Below are 8,469 nucleotides of genomic sequence, written 5' to 3' on the forward strand. Positions count from 1 at the left end.
TTTTTTTTTTTTTTTTTTTTTTAAGTCTGCACCCTTTTCTTCCCATCTTATGATCTCAAAGACTCAACTTACGGCCTTTTTTGAATACTATCTTCTCTTAACTGCCTCTTGAGGATAATCATTCAACACCCCATTTGTTCATCTGTCTGGAAAAAAAAAAAGCAGAATATTTGAAAGTCCTTTGCTTTTAATTTATACACGAAAAAATAATGAATATTGAACATAACTATACTATTTCTTCTTTAATTTTCATGGAATCCTAATGGAATAGGTATTATTATAATCAACTTGCAAACAAGGGAACCAAGACACAGAAAAAAATACATACCCAAGGTCACATGGTAAGCAACAGGTCTGTCAGACTTGAAAACACTTTATTTTTTCACTGTACTGTGCTGCTAAACACTATAGAGAAATAGTATAGAACATTACATTATAGAGAAAGTTATGAAGCTGTAGGATATTGCCAAGCTCTTAGGGTTATCCTGCTTGGCTACTAGTTTTTCAGTCTCTCTTCCAGAGTCCTCATAATGAGTGAATGTCTTACTGTTATCTTCTTTTATTCCTGACAGTAATATCATGACCTCATTTCAAAAAGAAGGAAAGAGAAGTACAGAGATACTCAGTGACTATCCCAGGGTCATGGAGAGAATAATGGGATATGCATCCAGTTGTTTTAATCAATGACAACTAAGGATCCAGGATTTAAACAAAAATAACTTCTCTAATTCTCAAGCAAAAAATTGTAGACAAGAGCAGCTTGCATAGTTAGGTGTCAGTATATGAGCTTTTACTACCATTGTGGTCCATTAATAAAGATGGGACAGAATCAGTATCATGTTTTAACGAGAAAATTTCAATTTGATATCCTTAGGTATGGGGAAATCTGAAGTCTAGAGAAACTTCTCTGAAGGGAATTTGACTTTATCTATAAAATATGCATCAAGGGGTAAAGGAGGTTATTTGAAGGTTAATTTAATACTGCATATCTTTCACACCCATATTTAGTGGATGGCTATTGTAAGGCCACAAGTCTAAACGTCTAAACCAAACTGACTCCATGACAGGCTTTAAGTTTCCCCTCTGAACTAGAAGGCCTGAGTTTCAGCTTTCCTGAAACTATCAGGCAGTTACACATTGCCCAAGGCAGGAGAAACCACCCTTGCAACACCCAATCAGGAGAGTCCAGCGACCACCCTCCACATTACTAAGGGAGAGGCCTGGAGATAGAAACTATAGATAGAACTCTGTTACCTAATGTTAAAGTTAACCTGTTAGTCGCAGAACAAGACCCTAGGCTCGCTCTGTGATTGGTTGAATTTAAAGGTACTCTAAACGTTGTAATTGGATCCCGCCAAAAGTAACGAATACTCTAGACAATGTGTATGGTCAAACCCGCTGTCAGTGATGTTGAATTATTATGATTGGATCACTGTTCCCATGTCACAACTTCTGTAACTCCCCCGTCTCAAACCCCATAGAAACCCTACTCTGCCCTTGTTCGAGGCTCTCAGCACGGACCCATATGCTGGTGAAGTCTGTGAGCCCAAGCTTAAGCCCGTAATAAAGCCCTTTGCCTTTGCATGTGTGACTTGGTCTCCCTGGTGGTCTCTGGTCGGTGAGGATGCTGCGATCTGGGTATAACAATATAAGGTACCAGCAAGAATCTGTGTGTGATACTTTACATGAATTAGATCTAATTATCACAGCAACCTAAAAAGAACTCTAAGCTTCATTAAAAAAAAAAAACCAAAAAAAAACCCCACACCTATATTTTAGAATAGTTTTTGGTTCAGAGAAAAATTGAGGAGAAGGTACAGAGATTTGCCCCATGCACGCACAGCCTCCCCCCTGCTTTCTGTCAAAATCCTGCACTACAGAGAAATACTTGTTATAATCAATGAACCTACATTAACATCATTATCACTCAAAGTCCATACTTTACATTCAGATTGACTTGGTGTTGTATATTCTATGGGCTTAGTGTATTCTCTTGGCATTGTATATTCCATGGGCTCTGATGAATGAATGAAATGTATCCATCATTATACAGATTAGTTTCACTGACCATACAGATTAGTTTCATTGACCTAAGAGTCCTCTGTGCTCTGCCTATTCAGCTTTCAACTCTCCCTACCCCCTAGACCCTTTCTCCACATTTTTACCTGTTCCAGACTGTCATCTAGTTGGAATCAAATAGTATTTAGCTTTTTCAAATTGGCATCTTTCACTTAATAATACACACTTAAGGTTTTTCCATGTCTTTTTATGGCTTGATAGCTCATCTCTTTTTATTACTGTATAGTATTCCATTGTCTGGATGTACCATGGTATTTTTTTGTTTTTTTGTTTTTTATTTTTAATCTGTTTAGCTACTGAAGGATATCTTGGTGTTTCCATGTTTTGGTAATTACATATAAAACACTATAACCATCCATGTGTAGGTTTTTGTTTTGACATGCGTTTTCAGGTCATTTAGGTAAATACTGAGGGATACAATTTCTGTATCATAGAGTAATAGTATGTTTAGCTTTGTAAGAAATTGCCAAATTGTCTTCCAAAGTGGCTATACCACTTTACATTCCTACCAGCAATGAATGACAGTTCCTACTCCATCTTTACCAGCATTTGATATTGTCAGTGTTTGGGATTTTAGTCATCCTAATAGGTGTATACTGATATCTTACTTAATTCACAATTTCCTAATGACATACACTGTTGAACATCTTTTCATATAAAAACTTCACATCTATATATCTCCTTTGTGAGGTGTCAGGTCTTTTGCCCATTTAAATCTAGGTACTCATTTTCTTATTGTTGAGTTTCAAAAGTTCTTTGCATATTCTAAGGAACATGTGTCTTTTGCAAATAATTTCTCCCAATCTGTGGTGTGTCTTTTCATTCTCTTAACATGTCTTTTTCGAAAGCAGAGGTTTTTCATTTTAATGAAGTCCAGTTTATCAATTCTCTCTTATATGGATTGTGCCTTTGGTGTTGTAGCTAAGAAGTGGTTGCCTTATACAAGGTCATCTAGATTTCTTCTTATGCTATCTCCTAAATATTATAATTATATATTATTATTACTATATATAGTATATAATTATACATTATAATTATCTCCCCCAAATGTTACATTTTTAAAAAGTATAACTATATATTATCAGATATATAATTATATATTATTATAATTATATGTTTTTATTATAATTTTCTCCCCAAAATGTTGAATTCTATATTTAGGGCTATGGTCCATTTTGATTTTGATTGTGAAAGGTATACGGCCATTGGCTGGACTCTTTTTTTTTTTTTTTTTTTTTTTTTTTTTTTTTTTTTTTTTTTTTTTTTTTTTTTTTTTGGTATGTTGATTTCCAGTTGTTCCAGTGCCAGTTGTTGAAAAGCCTATCTTTGCTTCATTGTATTGACTTTGCTGCTTTGTTAAAGATCAGTTCACTATATTTATTTGAGTCTGTTTTTGGTGGGTTCGCTATTCTGATCTATTGGTTTTTGTTTTGTTTTTGTGTGTTTGTTTACCATTATTTCATTGTCTTGATTACTGTATTATCTAGTAAGTTGAGTAGTGTCAATCCTCCAACTTTGTTCTTCTTCTTCAATATTGTATTGACCATTATGGGTCATTTGTTTTTATATATAAACATGAGAATAAATTTGTTGATATCCAAAAAAATAACTTGCTGAGATTTGATTGGAATTGTATTGAATCTATATATCAAGATGGAAAGAACTGTATCTTTACAATAGTGAGTCTCCCTATCCATGAACATAGAATATCTATCCAAATATTTAGTTCTTTGGTTTCTTTCAGTAGAGCTTTGTAGTTTTTCTCATATAGATTCTGTACATGTTATTAGATTTATACCTAAGTATTTTATTTTTGTGGTGGTAATGTAAACAGTATTACATTTAAATTTCAATTTTCACTTGTTTAGTCCTGGTTTATTGCGAAGTGGTTGATTTTCATATATTTTCCTTGTATCTTGAAACCATGTAATAATTGCTTATTAGTTCTAGGAGTGTTTTTGTTGATTCTTTCAGGTTTTCTATATAGATGATCACAGCATCTGTGGACAAAGATAGTTTATTTCTTCCTTCCCAATACGTGTACCTTTTATTTTCCTTCCATGTCTTGTTACATTAACTAGGACTTTCAGTATGATGTTGAAAAGCTGTGATGAAAGGAGATAGATCTCTTGTTCTTGATCTTAGTGGGAATGTATCAGGTTTCTCACATGAATTATGATGTTATATGTAGTCTTTTTTGATAGATAATCTTTATCAAGTCAAGGATGTTATCAAAAGTTTTATTATGGATCAGTATTATGGTTTGTTAAATGATTTTCTGCATCTATTGATATGATCATATTGATATGATCATTTGATTTTCATTTTTAACTTGTTAATATGATAAATTACACTAATTGGCTTTTAAATGGTGAGCCAGGCTTGCATGCCTGGGATAAATTCTCCTTGGTCATGGTGTCTAATTCTTCTTAGACATTGTTGGATTTTATTTGATAATACTTGTTGAGAATTTTTGCATCTATTCTCATACAAGATACTGGTCTGTAGGTTTCTTTTCTAATAAGAAAGATTTCTTGACTGGGTTTGCTGTTCAGGTAATGTTGGTTTCTTAGAATGAGTTAGGAACTATTTCCTCTGCTTCTATCTTCTGAGAGAAATTGTAGAGAATTGATATTGGTTCTTCCTTAAATAGTTGGTAGAATTCACTAGTGACTCTATCTGGTGCTTTCTGTTTTGGAAGGTTGTTAATTATTGGTATAATTTAAAAAATAGATACAGGCCTATTCAGATTGTCTACTTCTTCTTATGTGAGTTTGGCAGACTGTATTTTTTGAGAATTGGTCCATTCATTGTATCTAGGTTATCAAGTTTGTGGAAGAGAATTGTTTATATAAGTCATTGATTATTGTTTTAATGTTAATGGAATCTCTAATGATATCACTAGCATTTCATTTCTAACATTAGTAATTTGTATTTTCTTTTTCATTTCTTCTTTATTAGCCTGGATAGAAGCTTATCCATTTTACTGATCTTAACAAAAATCAGCTTTTGGAATTGTTGATTTTTTTTTCCCATTTAATTTCCTATTTTCAGATTCATTTCTGATTAAATTCTGATTTGATTTCTGATTTAATGTATAATATTTCCTTTCTTCTTACTTTGGATTTAATTTTTTCTCTGTTTTATAGTTTGCTAAGGCAGATGCTTAAATGGTTAATTTTAGATCTTATTTTCTAACATATGCATTCAATACTCGGTTTCCTTCTAAGCACTGCTTTCATTGCATCTTACAAATTTTGATAAGTTGTATTTTCATCTTCATTTGGTTCAAAATATGTTTTTCTTGAGGTTTCTTGTTTGATTCATATGTTATTTGGAAATGTCTTGTTGAATATCCAAGAATTTGGGGATTTTCCAGTGACCAATCTGTTGCTGATTTCTAGGGTAATTGTACTATGGTATAAGAGCATATACTGTCTGATTTCTATTTTAAAAATTTTAAGGGGCTTTTTTATGATTCAGTATATTGTCTCTCAGTGAATGTTCTGTATATGCTTGAGAAGTATATGTATTTTCTATTTTTAAATAGTTTATAGATATCAATTATATGTAGTTGATCAAAGGTATTGTTGAATTCATCTGCGTCCCTATTGATTTACTGACTACTGAATCCATTTCTGGTAGATGATTACATTTCCAACTATAATAGTGGATTCATTAAAGTTTCATTGCAGTTCTATCAGTTTTTGATTCATATTTTTTTTTAAAAAATTGTCTTTTAAATGTTAATTTAATTTTGAGAGAGAGGGAGAGAGAGAGAGCAAGAGAGAGAGATTTAGATGGGAAATGCGAGTAGATGAGGGGCAGAGAGAGAGAGGGAGACCGAGAATCCCAAGCAGGTTCCATGCTGTCAGCACAGAGCCCAATGTGGGGCTTGAACTCACTAACCATGAGAGCATAACCTGAGCTGAAATTAAGAGTCAGATGCTCAACTGACTGAGCCACATAGGCACCCCATTTTTTTTAAGTTTATATATTTTGAGGGAGAGGGAAGGGCAGAGAGAGAGAGAGGGAGAAAGAATCACAAGCACTCTTTGTGTTCTGAGATTGGAGCTTGATCTGGGCTCTAACCCATGAACTATGAGGTCGTGATCTGAGCTGAAATCAAGAGGCAGATATTTAGCTGACTGAGCCACCCAGGCACCCCTGCTTCATGTTTTTGGCAATCTCTTTTTAGGCGTGTACACATTAGGAATTGTTATGTCTTCTTGGAGGATTGACTCCGTTTATCATTTTGTAATGCCCCTCTTTATTCCAGATAGCTTTTTTTCCCCTCTGAAGTATGTTCTCTCTGAAATTAATATAGCTAGTCTAGTTTTCTTTGGATTATTAGCATTAACATGGTATGTCATTTTCCATCTTTTTACTTTTAATTTACATGTGTCTTTATATGTAACGTGAGTTTCTTGTAGACAACATAAAGTCAGCCTTGTTTTTTGATCTACTCAGGCAATCTCCTTTCCAGTGGTATATAAGGACCATTGACATTTAGAGTGATTATTGGTTTAGTGGGTTGATAGCAACCATATTTGTTAGTTTCTGTATTCATTGTTCTTGCTTTTTATTCCTATTTTGTTTTCACTGTGTTCCTTTTGTAGTTTTAATTGAGTCTTTTTATATAGTTTACTTTTGCTTTTTAAAAACATGTTTATACTTTTTTGCCTTTGGGGGTGTTGAATAGCTTTATTGAGATATGATTCACATACCATACAATTCACCCATTTGTAGTGTATGATTAAATGATTTCATGTATATTACACATTATTAATATTTTAAATTGTGGTAAAATATATGTAACAGAACATTTTCCATTTTGACTACTAAATGTACAACAATTCAGAGGCATTAATTACATTCACAATTTTGTGTAACCATAACCATTACCTATTTCAAAACCTTTTTAATAGCTCCAGAAAGTATAATCATTAATAACTCACCATTCTTTGCTTCCTCCCACCCCCAGTAAACTCTACCTACTTTCTGTCTCTTGAATTTACTTATTCTAGATAACTCATATATATGTAATACAGTATTTGTCTTTTTGTGTCTGGCTTAGTGCACTTAGCATAATGTTTTCAAGGTTTATCCATGTGGTAACATGTATCAGAATTTTATTCCTTTTTACAATAGAATGATATTTCATTGTGTATATATACATTTTAGTTATCCATTCATCTGTTAATGGACAGTTGAGTTGTTTCTACCATTTGGCTATTGGGAATAATGTTGCAGTGAACATTGGCATACAAATATCTGTTTGAGGTCAGTGTTTTCAATTCTTTTGGTTAGATACCTATGAATGAAATTGCTGTGTCATATTGTAATTGTTTGTTTAACTTTTTAAGGAACCGCCAAACTGTTTTACCTAACAGCTGCAGCATTTTACATTCCCAAAAGCAATGTATAATTCTCCACATCCTCACCAGTACTATCTATTTCTTACAATCCATTTCTTTCTTTATAGTCATTCTAGTAGATGTGAAGAAGTTTTGGTTTGCATTTCCCTAATGCATATTCTTTTCTTTTTAACTGAAGTCTAGTTGATACATAGGAATACTTTAGTTTCAGGTATGCAACATAGTGATTCAACCAGTCTATATACATCATAGTGTGCTCACCGCAGGCGTAGGTATCATCTGTCACTTTACAATCCCATTACTGTACCACTGATTATATTCCCTCTGCTATATCTTTTTTTATCCTCTTGACTTACTCATTCTATACCTTGAAGCCTGTATCTCCACTCTCCTTTACCCATTTTGCCCATCCTTCACCCCTGTGTTTTTGGGTCTCTTTCTGCTCTTTGTTTATTCATTTGTTTTGTTTTTTAGATTCTGCATATAAGTGAAAATCATATGCTATTTGTCTTTGTCTGATTTATTTCACTTAGGATAATACCCTTTAGGTCCATCCATGTTGTTGCAAATGGCAAGATCTCATCCCTTTTGTTTTTAATGGTTGAGTAACATTGCATTATATAGATACATACCATGTCTTCTTTATTCTTTAACCTATAGATACATACATGGGTTGGCCCTATATCTTGGTTATTATAAATAATATTACTCGGATCTTGCTCCAGTTTTGGTGGTTCTTATATATATTATATGGGACAAGAGAGAGACTATGAAATTAAGATATTGTAGGAATTTAATCTGTGCTTCATTACCAGACATGTTTTTATTCACTTTTGTCCATAGGCTTGAAATAATTTAGGTATTGGGGCAGACTGAAATGGCTTTCCAAACCTGATGTTTTACAGGAGCATTGTAAAACAGTTCTAAGTCTCATCTTTCAAGCAAGGTCTTTTATCCACTGTAGACCCAGTGTTCTGAAAGCCTAGTTGCCAACATTTCCTTCCATTGCTGC

Source organism: Hyaena hyaena, unplaced genomic scaffold (genome assembly GCF_003009895.1).
Source record: "Hyaena hyaena isolate Hyena2069 unplaced genomic scaffold, ASM300989v1 scaffold_59, whole genome shotgun sequence".
NCBI classification, from domain to species: domain Eukaryota; kingdom Metazoa; phylum Chordata; class Mammalia; order Carnivora; family Hyaenidae; genus Hyaena; species Hyaena hyaena.